Source organism: Pecten maximus, chromosome 17 (genome assembly GCF_902652985.1).
Source record: "Pecten maximus chromosome 17, xPecMax1.1, whole genome shotgun sequence".
Lineage (NCBI taxonomy): Eukaryota > Metazoa > Mollusca > Bivalvia > Pectinida > Pectinidae > Pecten > Pecten maximus.
The window spans coordinates 15,585,424-15,609,525 of NC_047031.1; the positions used below are offsets into that span (position 1 = coordinate 15,585,424).

Consider the following 24,102-nt stretch of genomic DNA (forward strand, 5'->3'; position numbering starts at 1 on the left):
CCCATCAGAGCCTGGGCTTTTATTATTTTTCATAGCTTTTAAAGTATTTGATGCTTCATTAAGAGTAATTATACCTTCTAATTTGTTAGATTGTGCCTCTGTTAATTTTGGAATATCAATATCTTTTTAAAAAAATCACCTAGGTGAATATCCTCTATATAATGATCAATTGTATACAATTTTTTATAAAAATGTTTTACCTCATCGAGAATTTCTGCTTGTTTAGTTATTTTATCACCATTTTCTTTCTCTATCATTGGTATTAACTTTGAGGTGTAATTTCTGTTTTCTAAATTTAAGAAATAATGTGTTGGTTTTTCACCTCTTCTACCCATTTAGCTCTAGATCGAATTAAGCTACCTTTTAATTTATTCAATCTTATATTTTGTAATTCTTGTTTTTTTTCATTCACCCTGTCTATATCAACCTCATTACTATCTTCTAGTTCACGTATAGTTTCTATAAGTCTACTTTCGTTCAAATTCTGTATCTTTTTTTTATATGACGAGTGGGAAATGGTTTTGCCTCGAATTTCTATTAAAAGCGTTTCCAAAAAAAGTTGATCGCTTATCATAAATTGTATATCAGAATCAGGTATATTGCTGATGTTTTCTAAATGATAAACTGGAAGAGCATATTGTCTTTTAATGTCTAAAATAAGTTTATTTATAAGTTCTAAATAATCTAAATCATGTAAAAGTGAATTGTTAAACTTCCATAATCCTTTTCCTTTTCTGAATTCGTTAAAATTTAAAGCAATTACAGGAAGTTCTATAGCCTGGTTCAATATTTGAATAATGAATGCCTGGTAATAAATTGTCCGAAATAAGAAAAAGATCTAGCCTAGCTTGTTTAACAGGATTACTTCTCCTCCAGGTGTATCTTCTATTTTCTGGATGCTGTTCTCTATATATATCTACCATTCCCAATTCTTCTATCAGTTCAATTATTTTATCCTTGGCTTTTGGGTTATTTATATTTTTATAGCTTTTATCATAATCCACTGTAGGGTTCAAAACTAAGTTAAAATCACCACATATTATAAAAGAATAAAAGAATCGTTGCCAAATAGATTAATAGTTTCAGTTAAGTTTTCATAAAATTCTGGACTTTTCTACCTTCTATCCTCATATCCAGTGCCAAAAAATTACCAGACAACTCCCTTTTTACCTGCAATACTTTTACTTCAAAATTGTTATTGAGTAAAATTGCTACCCCCCGTGCATTTGATCTGAATGAATTAAAATAGCAGTCATAACCCCATTCTGCTCTTATTATATTTTCAAGTTCAGGAGTGAAATGTGTATCCTGTAAACAGAAAATATTATAATGCTTATTTTTCAAGTAAGAAAAAACATCTTTTCTTTTATGTCTATCTCCTAGACCTTGACAGTTTGCTGATTTATCTTTATACACTCAACAAGTTACATATCTAAACCGTTTATCTTATTAGAATCATTGACCATATATGTGACACAGCCTAAGACAACGTGAGAGGGCAGGAGCTCTAGCGGAGCCCTTGCCAGCAGCAGAATAGTAATAAATCTGACACTCAAGAAGAAAAGGAAATGAAGCAGTGATAGACATAAGGAAAAAAAAAACACAGAAAAACATAGATGAGATCAAACAAAAAATAAGAAAAAGAGAAAGAAATGACACACTTTCGACTATACCTAAATCATATTCTACTTGCTTTACCTGTACTCTTACACCTTGCACATTTGTTTCCTTTTCATCCATGCATACTTTCACAATATTCCACTCCGCATAAATAAAGCAAGAAGTGAAACCAGAAGTCAGCAGTACTACTATAACATAAACTCTAAGTCTTACTAATCTGTGTAAATTCAGAAAGAGCCCACTAGTACTTTTCAAACAAGGGGAACCTTATAAAATGTAAGATTTAGTGATAATGGCTGTCTGTCGGCCATGTTGTTTTCGGATTGGTCCCAATATGCAAAATAAGGCACTGAGGGGAACCTACATATGAAATTTGAGATAGATCCCTTCAGTACGTTTTAAGAAATAGCGATAACAAACTTCAATTGTCAAAATCCAAGATGGCTGCCTGTCGGCCATGTTGTTTTCCGATTGTTCTCAAAATGCAATATATGAATAACTAGGCACCAAGGGGAACCTACATATGCAGTTTGAGAAAGATCCCTTCGGTTCTTTTTGAGGATTAGCGATAACAAGAATTGTTTACGGACGGACTGATGGATGATGGTGGGCTAAAAACTGACAATTTCAATACATTCATCTTTATAAAACCGTCATTCATTTCTTTTAAAAATACCACCTCTTCTGAACACAATTAAATGGTCTTTGTTTTATAAAGGTTACCTTTCATACCGTACTTGTCACAAAAAAAAGGCACAAATTCTAATTTGCTTTTCATAATTGCATACCTTTTCAGATATACATGTAGTTAAATATGTTGGTAAGTACCTTCTTTGAAAGGAAGATAGAACATGATATACCTAAGGTAAAGGAGGACACTGAGTTTTTGTTATCACCTGATAACATAAAAAATGGTGTCACCATTTGTAACATCGCTTTTGATATGCTAATACAACTGCCTAATGATTTCTGAGAGGAAAGAGTCTGACAATGAAAGTGTATTTTTTATTTTTTTCAGGGATTATGCAGAAAAAAATAAATTATAAGGATAAACTCCAACCTCTTTTTTTATGTTTTGAGCCATAGCACAAACCATTTGGAGTGTACTTCAATCATAAACCGCTTTATTTAGAGTACTGTTTTGGTTTACATGTATTTGGTTTTACGTCCTATTAACAGCCAGGGTTGTTTAAGGATGTGCCAGGTTTTGGAGGTGGAGGAAAAGCCAGAGTACCTAAAGAAAACACACCTTTGGTCAGTACCTGGTGACAGCCCCACATGGAATTCAAACGATGAATTCGCGACCCAGAGGTGGAGGACTAGTGACTAGGCAAAATGTCAAACACCTTATGCACTTGGCCAACGAGCAAAATCCATTTTTTTTTCGTGTTATGACTCAATAACATAAAAAAATATATTGAATTTAATTCTTAAATCATTTTGAGTACCTTAAAAATGTTTTCGTTTCGGTTAATTGTTAAAGATACATCACCAATAAGTAACTCTTAAATATTAATTCCGTTGATTTACAGTGTAAGGGATATAGCCTGAACAAATTTTATCTTGAAAGGAATTAATATAAGCTTTAAGCTTGTTTTCCCATCCCATTTGCAATTTTCTGTATATGTAATGTTATTGTGTCTTGTTTAATAAAATAATGTTTAAACTAAATTTTATCTTGTAGGTCAAAAGTAAAAAAATATAGGTCAGAGTGACCTACTTTTGACACATGACACACTCCCTCGACAAGATGAGCCCTTGAGCACAAGTATTAAGTTCAAGTGACATGTAGTATAGAAGTTCAGTTGTAGCATGAACTTGATAGAAGAAAGACATTGTACAGGACTAATAAATTTTTTTCGAATGGGTTATATATATAATTAGGCGATATGTATTGATGAGAAAAACTCTGTCTTTGTGTTTGATTGTCTTGCATATCTTTGTTGTGAATTCTTGTTCTGTTTTTCTTGGTACTTGTAATTCCTGAACTGCGCAATTTTCCTCCCGACATGAATGAAGTGCAGTGGCTCTATAAGTGACTTCATATCTTTCCAAATAGTGTTTCCCGAGACACTTCAACTCTTTGGAGATCATTCCTACGGCACCTCTCAATCTCTGCAGCCCTACACTGATTTACTTCCATCAATGTCCTTAAACGTCCCACAAGCTCCTGAAATAGAATTGAAAAAGAGGTCCTTAAATTTGAACAAGATGTAGTAATGTAATTTGAAGTCGAGTACTCTTCTTCACCCAAATACTATTTTTGTGACTATGATAATGATGTTTTATTTTTAATAACATAAAATGGTAACTGGCTTATATTGAAAAATAGAAATGGCATTTACACCTCTAGCATATTTAAAGGGGAAGTAACTCCATACTATATGGATTGTAAGGTTTGCACAAATTTGTTTCAATATATACACTCATAAGCAAACAATACTTGTTGTGTTGATTACATCTTTGCTATCAGATATATAAAATAAATATAATGATTATGTAATATATGTATCCACACAGTGTACTGGTGAATTAACCTACTGAATTTGTTGTGAGGCAATACCTTGGTACACTAATACCAAAATAATATATTGATAGTGCAAGCAGTAGATGGTTTATGCTACAAATTCCAACATTCTACACATATCTGCCGGAAATGGGTGATTTGTTTTTTATTTCTTTGTTTGCAACAAGTAATTGCTATAAATGACGAGAACATTTTGACTAATATTTCAAATGTTATGTAATACAGTTACTGTAGCCGAGTGGTCTAATTGGTTAGTGTCTTCTAAGCTTTTCATCACGACGCAAGTTCGAAACCTACGAAGGCCCTTTTTTTAAACAACCCCCCCCCCTCCCTTTTTTTTCAAAATCAATGCGATATGATAGATGTTCTTCATTGTAGTACTGTTTTGTCTGTAAAGAAATGTATATTTTATCAACAAAATATTCCAACGCTCAAGAAATAAATTACAAGCTTTTCCCGGGATTTCTTTTTTTTCTTTTAGAAAGAGGTAGATCTCAGAACTAAACAGTACATGGTGGAATAGAAATAATCAACTTTGACTCGTGTATTGTTGCAGGATATACAACCCGAGACTCGGATATTTTGCAGTTTTAATTAATAACTCAGGCCTGTGGCCTTCGTTATTAATTTAATTGCAAAACGTCCGTGTCAGAGTTGTATATCATGCAACAATACATGAATCATCGTCAATTATTTCTTAAATCACATTTTTGACTATCTTTTGTTTGATTTCAATTGGAATTCTTAACTTGTTAACACATTTAGCTTGCGATGGCTGCTTGATGGTATGCACATATTGGCCCCGACTGACCCCAAGGGCTTATGGATGGGGCCATAAAGGATCAAATTAACCGAAATATTTCAAAACTCAGGTGAAAGGGCCCTTGTCATTTCATCGATTTGGTCCTGTAGTAGTTCTTCAAATAATAGAATAACTACATTGTTTATTAAAATTCCTGAACATTTATTGTTAAAAGTTTAGCTTAGCTAGATTGTTTTTTGATTTTCACTAATTTAAGTATATTCATTGCATTCATTCAGCTGGATTTGTAAAGGCAATATTTTTTTTAAAGTTGATATAAGAGAGATAAAGCTTACATTACAGTGGAACATATAAATAAAATCTGAGTTTTATTCATTATAAATTGTTTTGAATAATACTACATAGACAAGAGCTGTTGGAGAACAGTACATAGCTCGTCTCGCAAATGTTTGTCAATAAATGATTAAAATATATTAATTGGAATGGTTTTGCAAATTGCATTAATAATATTTATATTGTTTACTTTATCAAGATTATGTTTTGTCAGATATATACATATATGTCTCTGCTTTTGTGAATTCATGCAATTTTCAGAACCATACCAATTTATATATAAATTATTTATTGACAAACATTCGGGAGCCAAGCTATGCTGTTGTAGATTAAATGAATATATTAGTTACACATGTAATTCATTGCTTTTGGATATATTTCTTCATTTTTTTGACAAAATATTATCCTAATGAGAGTTGTCTCCCTTGAAAAATGTGGACCGGTATAAATTGTCTACTGTGAGCATTTTCACATTTTTAGGTCACCCGAGACGAAGTCTCAAGTGACCTATTCTAATCGCCTATTGTACGTCGTCGTGCGTCCGTAAACTTTTTACATTTTCGACTTCTTCTCCAAAACCACTAATCAAAATTCAATGCAATTTGGCAGAAAGTTTCTATGGCTGAAGGTCAACCAAAATTGTGGGGCCTGAGGGGTGGGGCCAAAAAGGGTCAAATTGACTAAAACTTCAAAAATCTTCTTCTCTACTCTCAGATATGGTGGAGTCGAACACTCTTTATAGATGAAAGGGTCTTGTGGTGCTTTACCAAAATTATGAATTGCATGACCCTGGGGTCTCACGTTTGCCCCTGGGGAGGGGGTAAACTTTACTATAGTTTATATAGGGAAATCAAATTTTTGACTATTATTTGTTGGATTTCTATTGGAATTCATTCTAACTTGTATCAAATTATCAGCATGGGATGACAGTTTGATGGTATGTACATGATGGCCCTAATTGACCCCCAGGGGCTGGTGGGCAGGGCCAAAAAGGGTCAAATTGACTAAAATTTCAAAAAATCCTCTTCTCTACTCTCAGATATGGTAGAATCAAATACCCTTCATAGATGGAAGTGTCTTAAGGTGCTTTACCAAAATTGTGAATTTCATGACCCTGGGGTCTCACGTTTGCCCCTGGGGAGGGGGTAAACTTTACTATAGTTTACATAGGGAAATCACATTTTTGACTATTATTTGTTGGATTTCTATTGGAATTCATTCTAACTTGGTTCAAATTATCAGCATGGGATTACAGTTTGACTTTATGTACATGTTGGCCCTGGTTCAAATTATCAGCATGGGATTACAGTTTGACTTTATGTACATGTTGGCCCTGGTTGACCCCCAGGGGCTGGTGGGCGGGGCCAAAAAGGGTCAAATTGACTGAAATTTCAAAAATCTTCTTCTCTACTCCGATACTCTACTCTACTATGGTAGAATCAAATACTCTTCATAGATGGAAGGGTCTTAAGGTGCTTTACCAAAATCCTGGGGAGGGGGTAAACACACAACACAAACTTAACACAAAGTCCAAAGATTTAAAAACAAAAACAAAAGAAAACAGATTTTAAAGTTTTACTGCAAGAAGGGATTGTCTTACTCCAGAGGGACTCTATTGCCAAAGTACAATTATAAAGTGATGTATTAATACCTTTCAACACTTGCACCAAAAACTTAACGCAGAAATATTCTAAGTCCAAAAATTTGAAAATTCTGGTTTTTTCCCCAAAAAATCTTTTAGTTTAACTCCGGCAGGGGATAGTTTAACCCAAGAGGGACTCTATTACCAATTATCAGCACCCTAGTACAATTATAAAGTGATGTATTATTAAACTTTTCAACACTCGCACCAAAAACTTAACGCAGAATATTCCAAGTCCAAAAATTTGAAAATTCTGGTTTTCCCCCCCAAAAAACTCTGGCAGGAGGTTTAACACCAACATGGACCATATTACCATAAATTACTATGCCTTTCAACACTTGCACCAAAAATTAAAATTTGAAAAACCAACGCCGGAGTGACGACATAAGCCATTATGAAGTGGATAAAGAAAATGTTTTCAAATAAATTTGTATTCAAAAGAAAACAAAAAAACAAGAGCTGTTCAAGAACAGAATAGCTCGTCTCGCAAATGTTTGTCAATAAATACTTAAAATATATATAATTGGTATGGTTCCGCAAATTGAATTAATATTTATATTGTTTACTTGGTTAGATTGTGTTTTGTGTATTCATGCAATTCAATTCTCAAAACCATACCAATTCATATATACATATGTATATGTAAATTATTTATTGACAAACATTCGTGAGACAAGCTATGCTGTATTAATGTTACAATCTGATTAAAATCAGCTGTTACATGGCTACGTTTACTATGCACTACGTCAGTCAGGTATGTAACAGCTGATTTTAATCAGATTGTTAATGTTATTGCTTTTGGACCTATTTCTTCATTTTTTTGATAAAATATCCTAATGAGAGTTGTCTCCCTTAAAAAATGTGGACCGGTATAAATTGTCTAATGCAAGCATTTTCAGTTTTTCTTTCTTTTTCAGTTTCACTCCAAGAAGGGATAGTGCAACTTCAGAGTTGCTCTCAACCAAATATATCTAAAAAATAAATAAATTTAAGAATAAATATATTACCAAATATCAGCACCCTAGTACAATTATAAGTCCAAATTTCCCAAAAAATCTTTGTTTAACCCCCACAGGGACCAAATTACCATAAATTGCTATGGCTTTTAACACTTGCACCAAAATCTTTACATTTGAAAAACCAATGCCGACGTGACAACATAAGCTCAGAAGAGCTAACAAAATGTTTACTGGACACATACATCTGACAAATGTATTTCGATATGTATACCCGCATTTTTGTGTTTCTCAATAAGATGTGCATGTGGTTGTGTTCGTGGGCAAGGCACTTAATCTATTGCTCTGGATGGCGTGCGGCAGGCCTTCTATATGTTGTTCAGAGAGGTAGTCACCAGCTACTACAAGGAGACCTCTCCTCAAAATGACCCTGGCTGTTCACGTAGCGATAAACCCAGCAAGCAAACAAACAAACTAATAAGATGTGACCGTGGTATGTATATGTACTTGTATGATATTATTCCTTACTATCTTTTAAAATGAATATAGTAAAAAAAAATTAGCAAAGATTGTTGCTGATGTATACATCTCTGGTATTGTGGACAAGTGTTTATTTTCAAAAACAAAATTATTTTTTATAACACCGCAATGAAGTTAGGGAGGTATACTGGAATCAGGTTGTCTGTCTGTCCGTCCATCTGTAGATACATTTTGTCTGGACAACTCCTCCTTAACCGATGGGCCGATGCTCACCATTGAATGGTCCATGAAAAGATCTTTTCTCTTAATTTTCCCCTCTACCTCCGATAACATGGAAAACCTACATAGTACATATGAACTTTCCAAAATGTATCCATAAATTTTAACCGTCAAAATCCAAGATGGCCGTCTATCGGCCATTTTTTTGTTGTTGTTGTTGTTGTAATCATTCAAAATTCCACAAAGTGTTTAGAGACCTATATTGAACCATGGACAAAAGGATTTGAATAGCTCACACCTTTCAATCTAAAGGAGGGCTAAACATCTACAATTTCTAGATATAATGGCATTATGTCCGTAACATGTGTATTATCACAATATATGTCCAGAAATGTTACTGTTCTTTGAAAAAGTTATTGCCGTTTCATGTTTATCTTAGTATATCCTCACAAAGTTTTCAATAAATTTTGTACATTCTCGATGGCATCACACACAATTCTGCATTTAATATTTGTATCCACATTATACAATGTATTAAGTTTTGGATGGGCGATTACTCATAATTATGTATATAAAAAAATCACTACTTTGCTATATTTACTACCAACGATAATGATAATTTTAGGATAAAAATTGCCTTGTTTGTAGAATGTATTGTTAAAATCCACTAGTGCAGGAAATTACTAAAATAAAGGGCAATAACTCTTTCAAATATCTATGATATAGATGGAGATTACCTTGAGATAATGAATAACAAATTCATGTTGTTTTCAATCTATTTATTAACAAGGAAAATTTCAGGTACAACCTAGCATACATGTTTTGCTAGAAATTGGGAGAGCATTAAAAAAATGGGAATAGAGGTTTGTGAAGAAAGGACATGTCTCCCCTTATTTAACATCAGCCTTGATCAGTTTACGGAAGATTACAGGGCTATTAAAAGTTACTGAGAAGTTATTGTCCAAAACAAGAAATTATTGGAACCAAAGGACCATAGGCTGGAGCAAGATCAAGCACAAAAAATAAAAAAGGGCAATAACTTTTGCAAAAATAGTCAAAATGCTCTATACAAGTACATCATGATTATAAAGCCTACAAAGTTCCAAGGAAATAGGTCCAAAAATGAAGCTGCTAGGTGCCTTGAAATAAACAAAGGGCAAACACTTTTGCAAAAGAAACAAAAAATGTCAAATTAAAATTCCTTTCAGGAAATCAACTACATCTCATGAAAATGCATAAAAAGATTCAAAACATTGATAAAAATGTAACTCATCCACAGAAAGAAAGCCCTGTTCTTCATTTGGTGATAAAGGTGTACAGCATTATTTTTTGTGAAGATTTCTGCAAGGGTTTGTTGGTTTTTAAAAGATAAAGCCTGGACAAGAAACTGTTGGAAAAATTCACTTATTTGACCTTTGTATCAAGGTCACAGTGACCTAGCTAGCAGCTAGTTCTGCAAAGATATATATATATATACACTTTTTAGAAGTAATTACCCAGACAAGAAATTGTTGAAAGACCGGTACAAATACAAAATATTTCCATACTTTCAAGGGGAGACATGTACAGAATGAGGATGTTCGCCAGCCCACATAAACATACATTTATGTGTACCGTATTTATCTTTAATAAATCCCTTGCCCTAGCATTTAAGTTTAGTATCAAAATTTTGGGAGTACATATTTATATTACTTATTTTTTGGTAAAATCAATGATTCTGCAAAAATGATTTGGTGGGGGAATGGCTAATTTTTTGGCATGGGCTTATTTGCAGATAAACACTTTAAGCTGTTACCAGTTCTGCCACGGGGAGGCCTCCTCAACAGAACCACCTGAAACAGAAAAAAAGGAAAAAAAAGAAAAAGATGGTCTGGGTCCCGTCCGACCCCGTCTGTCCCGTCCGTTCCCGTCAGATCCCGTCCGATCCCGTCCGATCCCGTCCGTTCCCGTCCGATCCCGTCTGTGGAATAGATATAATAGCTTTTATTAGACCAACCCCAGTAAATGGGAACCACTGTAAATATTACATACACTGTATGATACAGCATTTACAGGTTTACTATTAATTGCTGCTAACAATACACTTATCCCTTCCAAGAAATGTCCTCAAATTAGTATAAGAGAATAAGAGCTAGCAAGATGTTGAGTTTATTTTTCTCTGAAACTGCACAAAATATATAGGATATTTGTTATAATGTGTGGCGTCATTATTTTTGAAGTGAGTGATTGGTCTTACAAAAGTTGACATGGGAGGATTGCCAGTTTCCTATTTGGACAGGTAAATGGGAATACATTTTTTGGCCCAGGGACTTTACTAAAAACTTTTTTTTAAACGCTAATACAGAGGAGCCCACTTATTTGCATATCACTTATTTGATATAAATTCTCAGGTCCCGATTTTCTTCTTTATTTTTGTATTTTAATCCCGTATTTAAAATGAAACAAATTTTGGCCCGTTTTTGTGGGTCAGTCTGTTGAGGGCAAACAAAGTTTTGATTTTGACCTTGTATTGATCGTTATGTTGCAATACACACCTGGGGTTTGGTGGGGCATGGCAGTCCATCCTTATAGCCAGGATTCTTCAAGTTTACGCAACCTTGACTCCAAATAGACTTCAAAGCAATAAAGATATCGGAAATCACAAGATGGCTAATTCAAGTCTCAACTAGATCCGTCCATTCCTCTCCAAGTATTCAACTCAAGACACAAACAATCACCCTATACAAGATTTACAAGCAATAACAGTCTGACACATGGTGGTCCATTGGATTACCAGGCCTGGACCACACAGACCTGGCGCTCCAATCATGATGCTGTATTGCTTAACTTGTACCAGATTCATGTCTGTGCCATGAGTTAAACATTGTCAAGGAAGGGACGGAACGAATTGAGAAATGAATGAACCATCTTGAGATAACAAAGATCCCCATTGCTATGTCATCTATCCAGAGTGAGATCACGCTCCCTTTGGAACCCTGACCCGGTGAATGTCCTGACGTTAGACATTCCCCTGCAAATAACATTCTCAATGTTATTTTCAAATCTTGAAAATAAAACAAATGTCCAGGGTATCGTTTCACAAAGCTTCGTAACTTACAAACGTTCGCAGGTATTTACGAAAAAGTTACGCAAAACTTACAAAGTTCTTATAAGTGCGTTTCACAAAGGTGTTCATAACTTTTTTCATATCTTGCGTCAAAACCATATGTTCTCTTGGTAAAAATATACCACTCTCTAACTTGGAGGTATATAAGGACGACATTTATTAGGTTAAAATTGTACGCCGGTCCTATTCCAGAGTCACATTCACAGACTATGAACTTTATTTTGTTCCATCAAAACAACCGTATTATTGATAGATCAAATTTTCTTTGCAATTTTCTATTTCATATTGTTTGTTATACGGTAAAATAAACAGTAACAACACAATTTTCACAGATTTTGCTCAATGCCCATAGATATACTGAATGTTCTTAAAATATATTAACTGTTGGCACAGCCTGCGAATATGCGTACAAGTAGTTTCATGACAATGTCTACATTCAAAACCCAGTTTCCACCTCAAAACAATCGCGCACAAGGCATAGTAGTTCTCTTATGCTGATTTGTTATTGAGGAAGACGTCATTTTCTATTCCATAGGGCATGCTTGTTTTCGTAAGTTGCGATGCGGTGGATATGGTTTTAAGTTACGCAAGGTTTTGTGAAATGCTTAGTAATTTGTAAATCTGACTTAAGCAAAAATTTGTAACGAAGCTTTATGAAACGATACCCAGAGGCCTTATTAGTCACCCGAGATCTTGTCTATATGCTCGGTCTATATGTGAGCATAAAGACACTGTCTGCTTAGAAACCAATATTTAACATACAGTCAAACCTAAGTATAATGGACACCCAAGGGACAATGGAAAAAAGTGTTTTTTTATAGAAAGGTATCCTTTATATAGAGGATTACTTTGTTTAATGAGTTAAATTAGGAACCAAGCAGGAATAGTTTGATTACCGTTTACTGTATATATCTCCTGACTTTTTCTATTTAAACACTAACAAAACAAGATAACAGAAATTATTACTTAATTTTCAAGATCCATCCAACACAAAATTTCAATTTTGATATTTTGTTATGATATTTGAAATATCTTTTTTTATAATTTAACATACACAAGGTTCATTATGTACCAAAAAACCATCAATAAAAAACATGAAAAAAGTGCATATCTCTCTAATGATTATGACTTCTCAGAGTTTATTAATCATTACAGATATATTTTCCGAAATCCATGTAGTGATTTTATTTGTACATAACATTCATTGAAGAAAAAATATACTTGAATCCGGATCTAACTTTTTCCTTAATATATACTATACCCAAAGAAAGTGGTGGCTGACAATTTAAACTATGTACTTGCTAGTTGCATCCATTCAAATTTGCATAAATAAAATAATTGTCTACTGTCACCATTATAATTGTGTCAACTATAAACATATTTACATGATTTTCATAGGGGGTTCTTTGCACTGTCAATTATGGACAGGTATCCGCTATACACAGGTTTGACTGTATATATATGACCCTTGTGACCTTGAAGGTACCTGTATGGGCCAAGGTCATTTGTCTTATTTAACTTCATCAAGGTATGCTACTGGACTAACACTCACAACCCTTGATTTAAACTGCAAAGGGCTGTAACTATTGCAACCCAATGTTGAAATAACTCAAGATGTTGTGAAGCTTACAGCATACCAAATTTCATAGAAATCTATTCACATTCATGCAATTATGCTCACAAGGTTCAATGTTAACAAGAGGCCTATAAGTCTAAATGCTCACCTGATTAGGTAATTATTGCTCTTAACCTAACTAAGACAAGACATTACATGTAGATTTGAATTTAAATTTTCTAATTTAAAAAAAAAACTGTTTCAATGTGTTTAAAATTCAGGTTTGTAAAATTCTCAATTTTTTTTGCTAACCCTGATAAAAATTCTAGCTCCATGCACTTTTGTGACTTTCAGTATATTTTCATTAAAAACAAATAATTTTTGATATTGTTCAGTCTTTATCTGTTTTCTGTGTGAATATAATTCTGTCTTTATCTGCAGTTTCTCTGCGAGTATAAGGTTACAACTATTGCGAAAGAAAGTAACTTTTCAGTATAAGAAGTTTACATGCACTATAATAAGTAGAAGATTGATATACACACGGATTTTAGTTTTCTGGGTGTACATGTTCTGACAGTATCCATACCCAAATATGAGAATTAATTTCAGAAATTTACAGCTACTAATTTGATAAACCAAAGCTTGATTACAAATATTATCACTTCTCTAAAATAGCTTCTGGTTTCATGTCAATAGTACACTTGAAATTAAGTAATTAGTCATCCTAATCCACTACTTTCTAGATATTCTATTCCATATAATAAAATAACTGTATTGTTAGGAAATGTCACTTGAACATTCATACTAAATCTTTTTACTATGAAGCTAAGAATATTCGAGTTAAAAGATAAAATGATTTTAAAGATGGCAGTCATGGCGGCCATCTTGAATTTGTGAGGACCTGTTACTAGTCATTAATATCAGTTGAGGAAATTTTACAGACGATGGATGCTACTCCATGACAATAACTCGCATGAGCCTTTGGGCTCAGGTGAGCTAATAAACCTGCAAAGGGCCATAATTAATTAACATGTACAATTATGAAGCAAAAAGACCCTACATATAAATATTTAGAAAAATTCATCAAGTTACCTGTCAGATATAGTGGTATAAAAATCCAACTATCAAAATTCACAAGTGTTATCAGAAGAAATGTAGGTTGAAATTGAGAATTCAATTTTTAAAAGTAGGTCAAAGGTCAGATCAAAGTCAGCAGGTACATCAATGTAGCACCAATGGAAATGTCTTGTCACAAGGAAAACATCAAATATGAAAGGCCAATCTCATAGTCAATAATACCGTATTTACTGTGTATAAGCCCAGGGGGCTGGTTAGTGCACTGAAAATGAGGAGAAATTTTGGGCGCCATCTTAGAAATAAAGAAGATAGCTCGCTACATTGATGATCTATGACCAAACTATTTTATTCCATTCAGATCTTCCGATAACAAATTACAGATGACGAGTAAAATTGTAAAAAAAATTTACAAGGTTTGGAAAACATGTTCAGTCACAGACAAATAGAAATATATGAACCATTCTTTTTCATTCATGTTCTATTTTCACACAAGTAGCACAAGGCACCAAGAAATATTTTACAGAACACCTATATCTGTTTACTAGCATGACTGGCACTATTATGGTAGACTACACAAGCTTCATCGATAGTATTGATAATCGTCTATGGTTTGTATATTGTACAGGCTATAAAAAATGGAGGACGAGTTTATTCCCAAAAAATGGGGAAATACCCAGAAAAATATGGTATCATGTGGCCAAGGTTAAAAGTTTTTAAAAAGTAGGTCAAAGGTCAGCAAATGTAGTACCAATAGAAAGGTCTTGTCATAAGGATCATAAATAAGTTGTATCCTCATTAGTATCGACACAGCAGCATTAAAACTTCAAAATACTTAAAACTTAAAATACCTCTATTTTTATCTAGATCTTACTGTCTAAGCCTTACCTGAAGGACATGGCACTCATGCTTGTGATGCAGCCAAAGCGTGGATCTCGCACATCTTACTGTTGAGAGAAATAAAACTAAAATTAGCACAGAGTAGTAAAGGCTGGTCATGAGAACAAAGGCAAACTACTAACTACTATGCTTTTCTCTTTGTTTACTAATCATTTGATCAAAATCTTCATGGAATAAAGTTGTAACAAACTTCAACTGACAAAATCAACAATTGTATTTTCCTCATCAGACTCAATATTCAAAGGGAACCTACAGGCGAAGTTTGAAACGTATGACACCAGTCCTTCAATTGTCAAAATCAAAGAAATAATGATAGCAAGTCGTCTAGGGTAATATTACTGGACAACATACAGCCATGGCAATATTAACAAGATATCCTATAGACACACCCAGGACAATATTAACAGGACAGCCACACCAAATATTAACTGGATAACAGACAGCCACACCAAATATTAACTGGATAACAAACAGCCACATCAAATATTAACTGAATAGCAATCAGCCACACCAAATATTAACTGGATGACAGACAGCCACACCAAATATTAACTGGATGACAGACAGCCACACCAAATATCAACTGGATGACAGACAGCCACACCAAATATCAACTGGATAACATGACAGCCACACCAAATATCAACTTGGTAACGAACAGCCACACCAAATATTAACTGGATAACAGACAGCCACACCAAATATAAACTTGATAACAAACATCCACATACTAAGCAATTCAAACTGAACAATCTTAAAAGATGGCTATACCTCAACTAGGTAACTTATATGAAATGGAAACTAGGATTTAATTTGCTGTGTATAATTCTACTACAATATTTCATTAGAGCCTTACCTTGCCATATGGACATGCCCTGCTCTACGGAGACTATAGTCCTGCCACTATGTCCCACCCGTAGGATCTTGGTGACCTGATCCTATTGGACTGCCCCACACTGAATCTGGAACAAGAATTTTACTGTGCTCACATCAATAACATCAAAACAATTCCACCATTTAACAATTCAGTACATGGCTAATTTTGATTTTCATTTCTAAATAATGAATGAATCAATGCAAGAATAAAGAGCCATTTACACCTTAAAATAATTTAACTCGTTGCTGTAAATGTATACTATTACAGAAACAGTTATTATTTGCCGATCAAGTTTGATGTTTAATGAGATCAATCACCATATAATCCAGTATCAAATAGAAACATTACACATGGCATTGTATAACTGTTCCTCACTCTAACATGGACTAAAAAAATAGATTTCCTTAATTGTATGTATACTACTTACATCAAGTGTGCAAAGCAGTTAGCTTTCGGAGACCGACAGGGGCTCCAGCACCACATCCAGGTGCTTGGGCTTGCTCTGGACCTATCCATCAGCCTGATGGCTGGAATTAGAAATGGTAAACAATACAAACCAACTCAACGACACATTGACAATTATTATAGCAATGCACTCAACAGTTCATCAAATTGTTTTATAAGACTTTTAAAACGCAATCTTCATTGGGCAGAGGAAAATCTTTCTGAAAGCCACTTAAATCACCAATTTCACAGGAATTGCCAAAGTAAAATACAGGACAAAAACTGCTAAACTTAACTGGAGATTTAGTTTTGTAAACAGAAACAAGTTAATCTGTACAGCATTTGTTGGATATGAAATTCACAAAATGCTACCTCCAGAGCAAAACATTTCCAATCAAACAGAAGATTTGTCCTACATTTAAATACTGCTTGTAAGAGTTATCCCCCCTGTGAGCACAGAATATTTGGATATGACTCCAAGAAAATGTTATAAAATGCACAAAAATGAAATAAAGGGGAGATAACTCCCTTTACATGGTAACAAGTTATTTTTGTTTCTATATATGGTATGGTAATGTCTTTATTCTTCCATAATCTAATATCTATCATAATCTGTTGCTGCAAGAAAGGTTATGATAATATTGCTCTTTGAAATAAAAATGCCTAAAAAATAAACTCTTACTTATAGGTTAAGTGTTTTTCAACTAAAACTATATTCTACATGTAACTATCAAAAACATGCAAAGCAAACAAACATTCTTTAAATAATCATTAATTTGAAGTCATCATTCCCCCCTATCTATAATTATAAGGTTTATATCCTAATCTAAACATTTATAATAATTCATAATCAAAATCAAATATTTATAATAATTTGGGGCAAATATATTTTAACCAGATATATATATTTATCATAGGTGAAGAGGAGTATGTACCTTAGATCCAGGCAACCACAGCTTTATGGAATAAACAGATTACTGCCACTCTGTCCATCCTTAAGGTCTTTATCGCCTTGTTGACAAAGATCCTTTGATGACTGGCTCTACACTGCTCCCTAAAAACAGAAATTGAATGGATTAGGGTTGGTAATCTTGACCATTCAAAATATTATCTAAAAAAAGACTTCACATTTTCACCAAAAAAAGTCACATTTATACAGAAAATTTTGTATCTTGTGCTGAAATTATTAATGTGTCCCAAATGTAATCATTACAAAATACTAAATAAACAGCTAGTACTATTTTCTCTCAATATTGCTAGACATGACCTTTCACAATTATGTCATGTAGTAAGAATTTATCTTGTCCTAGACCAAATCTGTTACCAAAATACTACTGTCTAATTACAAACTATGAAATCGTAACCATTGTAATATTGTCTTTCAAATTATTTATTATACTGCTATTTATACCGCTAGTGTGAGCACAGTCAGCTTTCCGAGACCTGGCAGGGCTCCTGATGCCACCTCTAGGCACGTCCCCCGTTCTGAAAATAGTAAAGATAACATGTTTACGTATTTAGCAATGTTTTTTGTCTCATAAGAGGAATGATAAAACATCAGAATTTAAAGTGGAATTTTTGATGTTTGAATTTTAACAAAAGTATTAAAATTACTGAATAATTTTTCATCTAATAGATTGGAAGAGAATATTATGAAATATTAATAATAAATATGACATTAAGATCTGTTTATTACCTCCCTTGACGGAAGGGCTTGCTGTTCAACAGATTGGAATAGAGAAAATTATAACGAAAAATTAACTATAATAAAAATTGTAGTAAGATCTGTTCATTACCTCCCTTGACCGAGGGGCTCGCTTTTCTGTCAGACAGAATAAGTTGACCCTTCACCCCAATCAGACTTTCCAACACCGGAGTATCTTTTACTACAAGAGACTTATTGCAGAACAACTACCCTTACCCGCCCCAATTACAACAGAATTTAACCCCGAAATATCAGTGATAAAGTACTAGAACCTAGACAGCCACATGCCCCCCTTAGGGTCCATCATGGAGGGGATCATGATTTCGCCTAACATGCAGCCGTAAAGGCCTAGCACCTCATCAATGATATTTCCTGGCTTAAAAACTACTGCAAAAGAAACGAGAAGTGGTGCTGAACTGAAATAAATCTATTGAGCTCCAGATACCACCAGCACCAGATCACCCAACCAGAGCTAGGAGTACCACCTATCCTGACCAGGATCTCGTCCTTTTGCCTGTGGACAGTCCTATCAAGGAAACATAAATGGTCTGGGTTTACGAAGTGTTTATCCGGAATAGAACATTGACTAGGCCCAACTATTGCGGGCATTTTTAACTACTGCAATACTATTACAATTTTAGAAAATACTGATTAACTATAGTGATATACCACAGTGTTTTTCTGGGTATTTTGGGAAAAATTCAATTTGCCAAACTGGGAAACTTTTAGTGCAAACGGGTAATAAATTGGGAAATTTTTTAACCCAACCACACTCATCAAATGATTAAGCTTTACGGAACTGTGACAGCATGGTCGAGATTGTGTTCTTTTTGATAAAGCATTACTGCGACATAGATTGATCACTTTCGGAATCCTCAGATGTGATAACACCACATATGAAGCACATCCGAGGTATTCCGACTGTGATTTGGTGCGAAAACTTCATAAAAAACGAAACTGGGAATTTTTTTTCCGGATTTGAAAAGTCGTCATAATTGGAAATTTTCAAGTTTTTGGGAAAAAATAATGCTTATACGAATTGGGAATGGGATTGCTTGGCGCACTCAGTTATATAGGCAGGAAAAACACTGAACCATCACTATAGCATTGCAATTTACTAATGGAAACTTACCAGAGATTAACATGGCAATTCACTGTTTGTTCATTTTTATTTACTTAAAAAGTGCTTTGATGCTAACAAATTAAAGTACCAGTATGTGGTTTTGTTTTTTAAGAATCTGAAATGTCCCCTACTCAGCAACTGGTGACCAGTATTTAATTTTAAAGAGATGGACAGGGTGCATGATTTAAAACAAAACTGAACATTGTTTGATGCAAATTGGCTACAAAGAAGTTCGAGGAACAAGAACATTGAAAATTTAGCTATACACAGCAACTATGACCTTTATACTTATGGCAATCTAGAAAAAATATCTAATAGAAATCTAAGGTCAATACAAAGGTCATAGTGACCTACTTTGGTACACGACATTGCCTCACCTAGGTCAAGCCATACCCTAAATTAATGAAGTTCCAACAAGTTTAAGAAATTGAACCCATTTTTTTATGTAGGTCAAAGTTCAAAATACCTTATCAACAAGATTCAAACACCAAAATACCTAGTATAATCAAAATGCCAGTCTAAGAAACAAAATTAACTAGTAGCAATAAAATATATCTACCCGATGGTCTGGGGTCAGTTGGCTTTGACATTGGCCTCAGGACGGCAGGGCCTAATGTCCATCCTGAAAAAAATAATACACTTGATTAATCTCTAATCTAAGTAAAATTTAAATCTTTCATTCTCTGACAATTAATATATACAATCTGTTATTTTCTAATCTTAAAATGATTACTTTCTAAAAATATGGGGTTAAAGTAAAAACGTAAAATTGTAGCAAACTGAAAATCGAAATAGAATAGTACAATAAACAAATAGCCCTGTAATTATTTTATAAATAAAAAGCTCTATAACCCTTTCATTTTAACAAATGACCTTAGACTGTACTAGTAATTGCTTCAAGAAAGAGTACTGAACCAAAATATCCCTTTATAAATTGATAATACAAATTTATGACCCTACAGATTTATCCAAGATGATATTTTGAAACAAAATAATTAAAATACCTACCAGTACCATTGACAGACTTCCGCCCCGTCATGGACCTGCAAAAATTAAAGGCCAATTAGTGATGTTAAGAATTACAATTGAATAGCTTGTCATCAGACTAAATTAACCCAACTTGTAATTCATAATTTGTAAATAAAAATATACCGTATTTGTGCAGGGCGCGGGTAATTGACAGTGGGGGTGCCCTTATTAAGATTAGTTATTCTGAAGTTTTATGAAACAAACTATACCTTATAGCAGAATACGCAAGGCTGTGGAAACGATAAATATTTTCTAAAAAAAAATGTTTTAAATATAAAAATATTCCAGATGAAAATATCTATTCATTATCATATATTAAGCTTAAAACATCACTTGAATATTCCTGTAAACTTGTAAACCATGACAGCTGATCTTTAGACCAGAGAACGTGTTCCACCATTCATGTTCAAATGGAATTCTTTGTTTTCTATTTATAGACACAGGTGATTTCCCAGATCATATCAGACGTTTTCTTTGACCCAATAATTGATTTACAATGTATTTTTACTAGCTTTCTGTCCTGAACAAGTTATTTATCAACAAGAATACTTTTACTTCAAATAAAGATGGGAAGTTATTATTTGTGTGTTTAGTTTCGGTTGCTCTTTGCACCGACATGTCATCTGTAGAAATACACAAAACGTGGCGAAAACTTGTATTAATGTTACTTAATTTGCTGAAGAAAATTGAACACGAAGTAGCAAAATTTTTCACATGAATTATTATTTTTGAACACCATTTTGACACTCAGTCGAAAGAGTTATTTCCTTGAAAAAGGTAGGGGTGCCCTTATTAGGTCAAATACGGTATACAGATATATATCGCTGTTATAACAAAACATGTTAACAGTCTGCTTCGAGTATTTATAAGCTCGATTTTCATTGTGATTTTTTGCTTTTTTTTTAAGTAACAAAACTATACCACAATTGAGGTTTGACAGTCAAGTTTGTGCATTATACGAAAGTTGGTGGTTTTCCCCAGTGCGATTCTAATATGTATTGTAACTACATTTGTAGCTATAGGTTTCTCTACGCATGCGCATGACATTCAATGCTGCTATTTTTTGTGCGGTCACGCTTGAGCCTCCAAGTTGGCCAATACCCTTATTTTTCATATGGTATTATATCTCATTTGACAGTCAGAACTTCAAACGCCTGTGAATTAAGACGATTCATCATATTTTCAAGTTGCTATTTCGACAGTTGCATGCTTTCGGCAGATTCTTTTTTGGCGGGAAAATATAAAAAAAAAATTTTTTTTTCGAGTAATCTAAGTCTATCGTACTAGGCGTCAACAGGCCTACGTGCTTTTTTCGTTTGGTACGAGTTAAGCTTGGTCAATAGAATGGGTCATATAGGGAAAATATGCAGACACTTAAGACAAATGCCGGGAACACACATATTCAACAACTCGGCATTCATGCGCTTTCTGAGAAAACAACTTATTGAAATGAAGGATAACAATGTGTGAATTCAGTTAATTAATGGCTAATAGACATGTTTAACAGAGAAAATGTCGATCAAAGTATCTTACCGAAACGATAGGTCCTTCTCGCTTGACGGTGGCGGGAAAACTGACTTGGCTCTGTGAAAACCCGTGCAGTATTGGACACTTGGGGCACCTCGAGGGGAAATAACCTCCAATAACGTATACCATCAGGAGTGACTTGCTATTACAAGGAGCACAAACTGTCCTTCATCGAGGGGAAAACGCAGTTTTAATAGCAAAAAATCATTCTATTTTAACACCAAAAGCCACTAAGCTTATAATATATATATATATATATGGTCGATCGACCAAAGTCGTTACAGACTCTCCCGTCCGGCCCCTATAGTTGTTCCAAACCACATTCGGATCATCCTCGGGTTGGCTATACCTACCCAAGGAGTTCCAGATGCCCCAAACCAGTCCGTCGTTAGTACTAGTCCTTCCTGCCCAGAATGGTTCAAACCGTTACTATATATGACGTAATTTTTGTGTCCGTCACCGTGGAACAATTACCTAATGTTCCTGTTAACTATAATTTTCCTTTTAGTTCAAGACTGATAGAAATTTAGACCAATATTCAACGTTGTCATCGCTATGGCTTGTCAACCGTTGCATTATTCAGTAATTTAGTATTTAAACTCAATGTGTTTTCATTTATATTGTATATTTCCCATTTGTATTCAGTATGTTTAAATTTGCATTGTATATTATTTGTATTCTATATTTCATCAATTCATCCATTTGTCGTTGCTATTCGGTATACAGGTTTAAGTTTTTTAATGTCACAAAAAAAGACTTTGACGTCACTTTTCCGTCGTCGGCGGCAACATATCAGTATTGAGTTTAGCACCGTTACCCAAAACGTATGCTTTGTAAGTCTGACTTCAAACAAATGTTTAGATCTATATATTTAGATCACGTATATTGTAGTCACCGTGTACAACCCCCACCCCGGGGCTGGCACAGTAAGCCACGGAAGTGAATGAAAACGAAGTCTGGTAAGAACAAGTTTCTATATCGCTCCTGGATGATACTTGTCCAACTTTCAATACAGCGCACGGACCCCACAGATGTTTTGAACGCCCATGTCTGTGACTGAATATGGCATGCTATTTCAAACACTTCGACATTGCTTCGCCAGTCGGAGCAAATTCCGAGATTTCAGTTTTGAAATGCGATTTTTTTTCTGATAGCAATGCAATGTATATTGATAATCTGATTGATGTTAGGCTTATCCAACACTTTATCAAAGAGTTTATTTTCAAATAGCCCTCAGTTGAGTCAGTTGAGGTAAGGCGTGTGTCATGATCATATACCAAACCTAGATCATTCTGCCCTCATTTTTTTATATTTCACCCATCGGAGGAAGACAGGAGATCCAGAGAGATCTCAGTACCCTCCATTTAATGATTTTAATCGGTCCTATGAAGTACAAGACACGCGTGTCAATGTATAGTAATCACGTAGTAGATATGGGTCTATTTGTCATTCGTATGATTGGTTGGATCTACAAACGGGAATTTGGGCTAGTATATCACATAATGAAAGAATTTGCCCCTTGTGTTTCAAGGTATTGGCGACGAGTACCTTTATTTTTTTATCTGTATGACTCAGTATGTCGAATTCTACAATTATACATTCCAAACTAGATCACTGTACATATTCTTGTCGGATAAAAATAAAAGATCTAAGTTTAAAGTATTTCTTGTGCAATTGTAATTGTGTTGTATTGTATATCGTATACATGTCACGAGACTATACGACATTTCTTTGTATAACGAAGCTTCAATGTGTGGGTTTATGATTCAAAGTGCTGTTAATAAAGGCTCCAAGACGGCTATCTTTACGAAAACATTTTATTATACATGTATATACGACGTTAAAAACATTTTATTATATATACGACGTTTAAAAAAACAGTACCAACAGAACGGTGACAGCAACCTGAAACAAAAAGAACAATACCTGACCGACACTATACAGACACGTGTAAACGCTTTCACGTATATTTAAATAACCTATTTAATACTTTAAAGTATTAAATATGTATACAGGTATCTATTAAACATATTTATATTAAATTCTATTTTATTTCTAGGTTACACTTGGAACAATTTACATATTTTTACACTCGCTTAGACTCTACCGAACCCGACCACATGCGTTTCCTCATGTAAATTAAAGATATTTTTAAACTGTAATTATAATAAATTGACGTATTTATCATCTAAAGTAAATAGTTTAATTACGTTCAATACTTC

The 24,102-nt window shown here is 34.0% G+C and overlaps 1 long non-coding RNA gene across 2 annotated transcripts; it reads right to left on the bottom strand.

Annotated features, from left to right (window-relative positions):
• Positions 1-9,903: 9,903 nt before the first annotated feature.
• Positions 9,904-22,093, bottom strand: LOC117315005. 2 transcript variants are annotated; one of them, XR_004529661.1, is made up of 11 exons: positions 21,887-22,093; positions 20,333-20,367; positions 19,884-19,946; positions 18,293-18,727; positions 17,908-17,981; positions 17,432-17,550; positions 16,480-16,579; positions 16,032-16,137; positions 15,164-15,222; positions 11,075-11,550; positions 9,904-10,500 (listed from the first exon to the last, which is right to left on the bottom strand). It is a non-coding gene; the product is annotated as an uncharacterized LOC117315005 (long non-coding RNA). The 2 variants fall into 2 exon arrangements; XR_004529662.1 differs by lacking the exon at positions 21,887-22,093 and adding an exon at positions 20,687-21,594.
• Between the last annotated feature and the right edge of the window lie 2,009 nt (positions 22,094-24,102).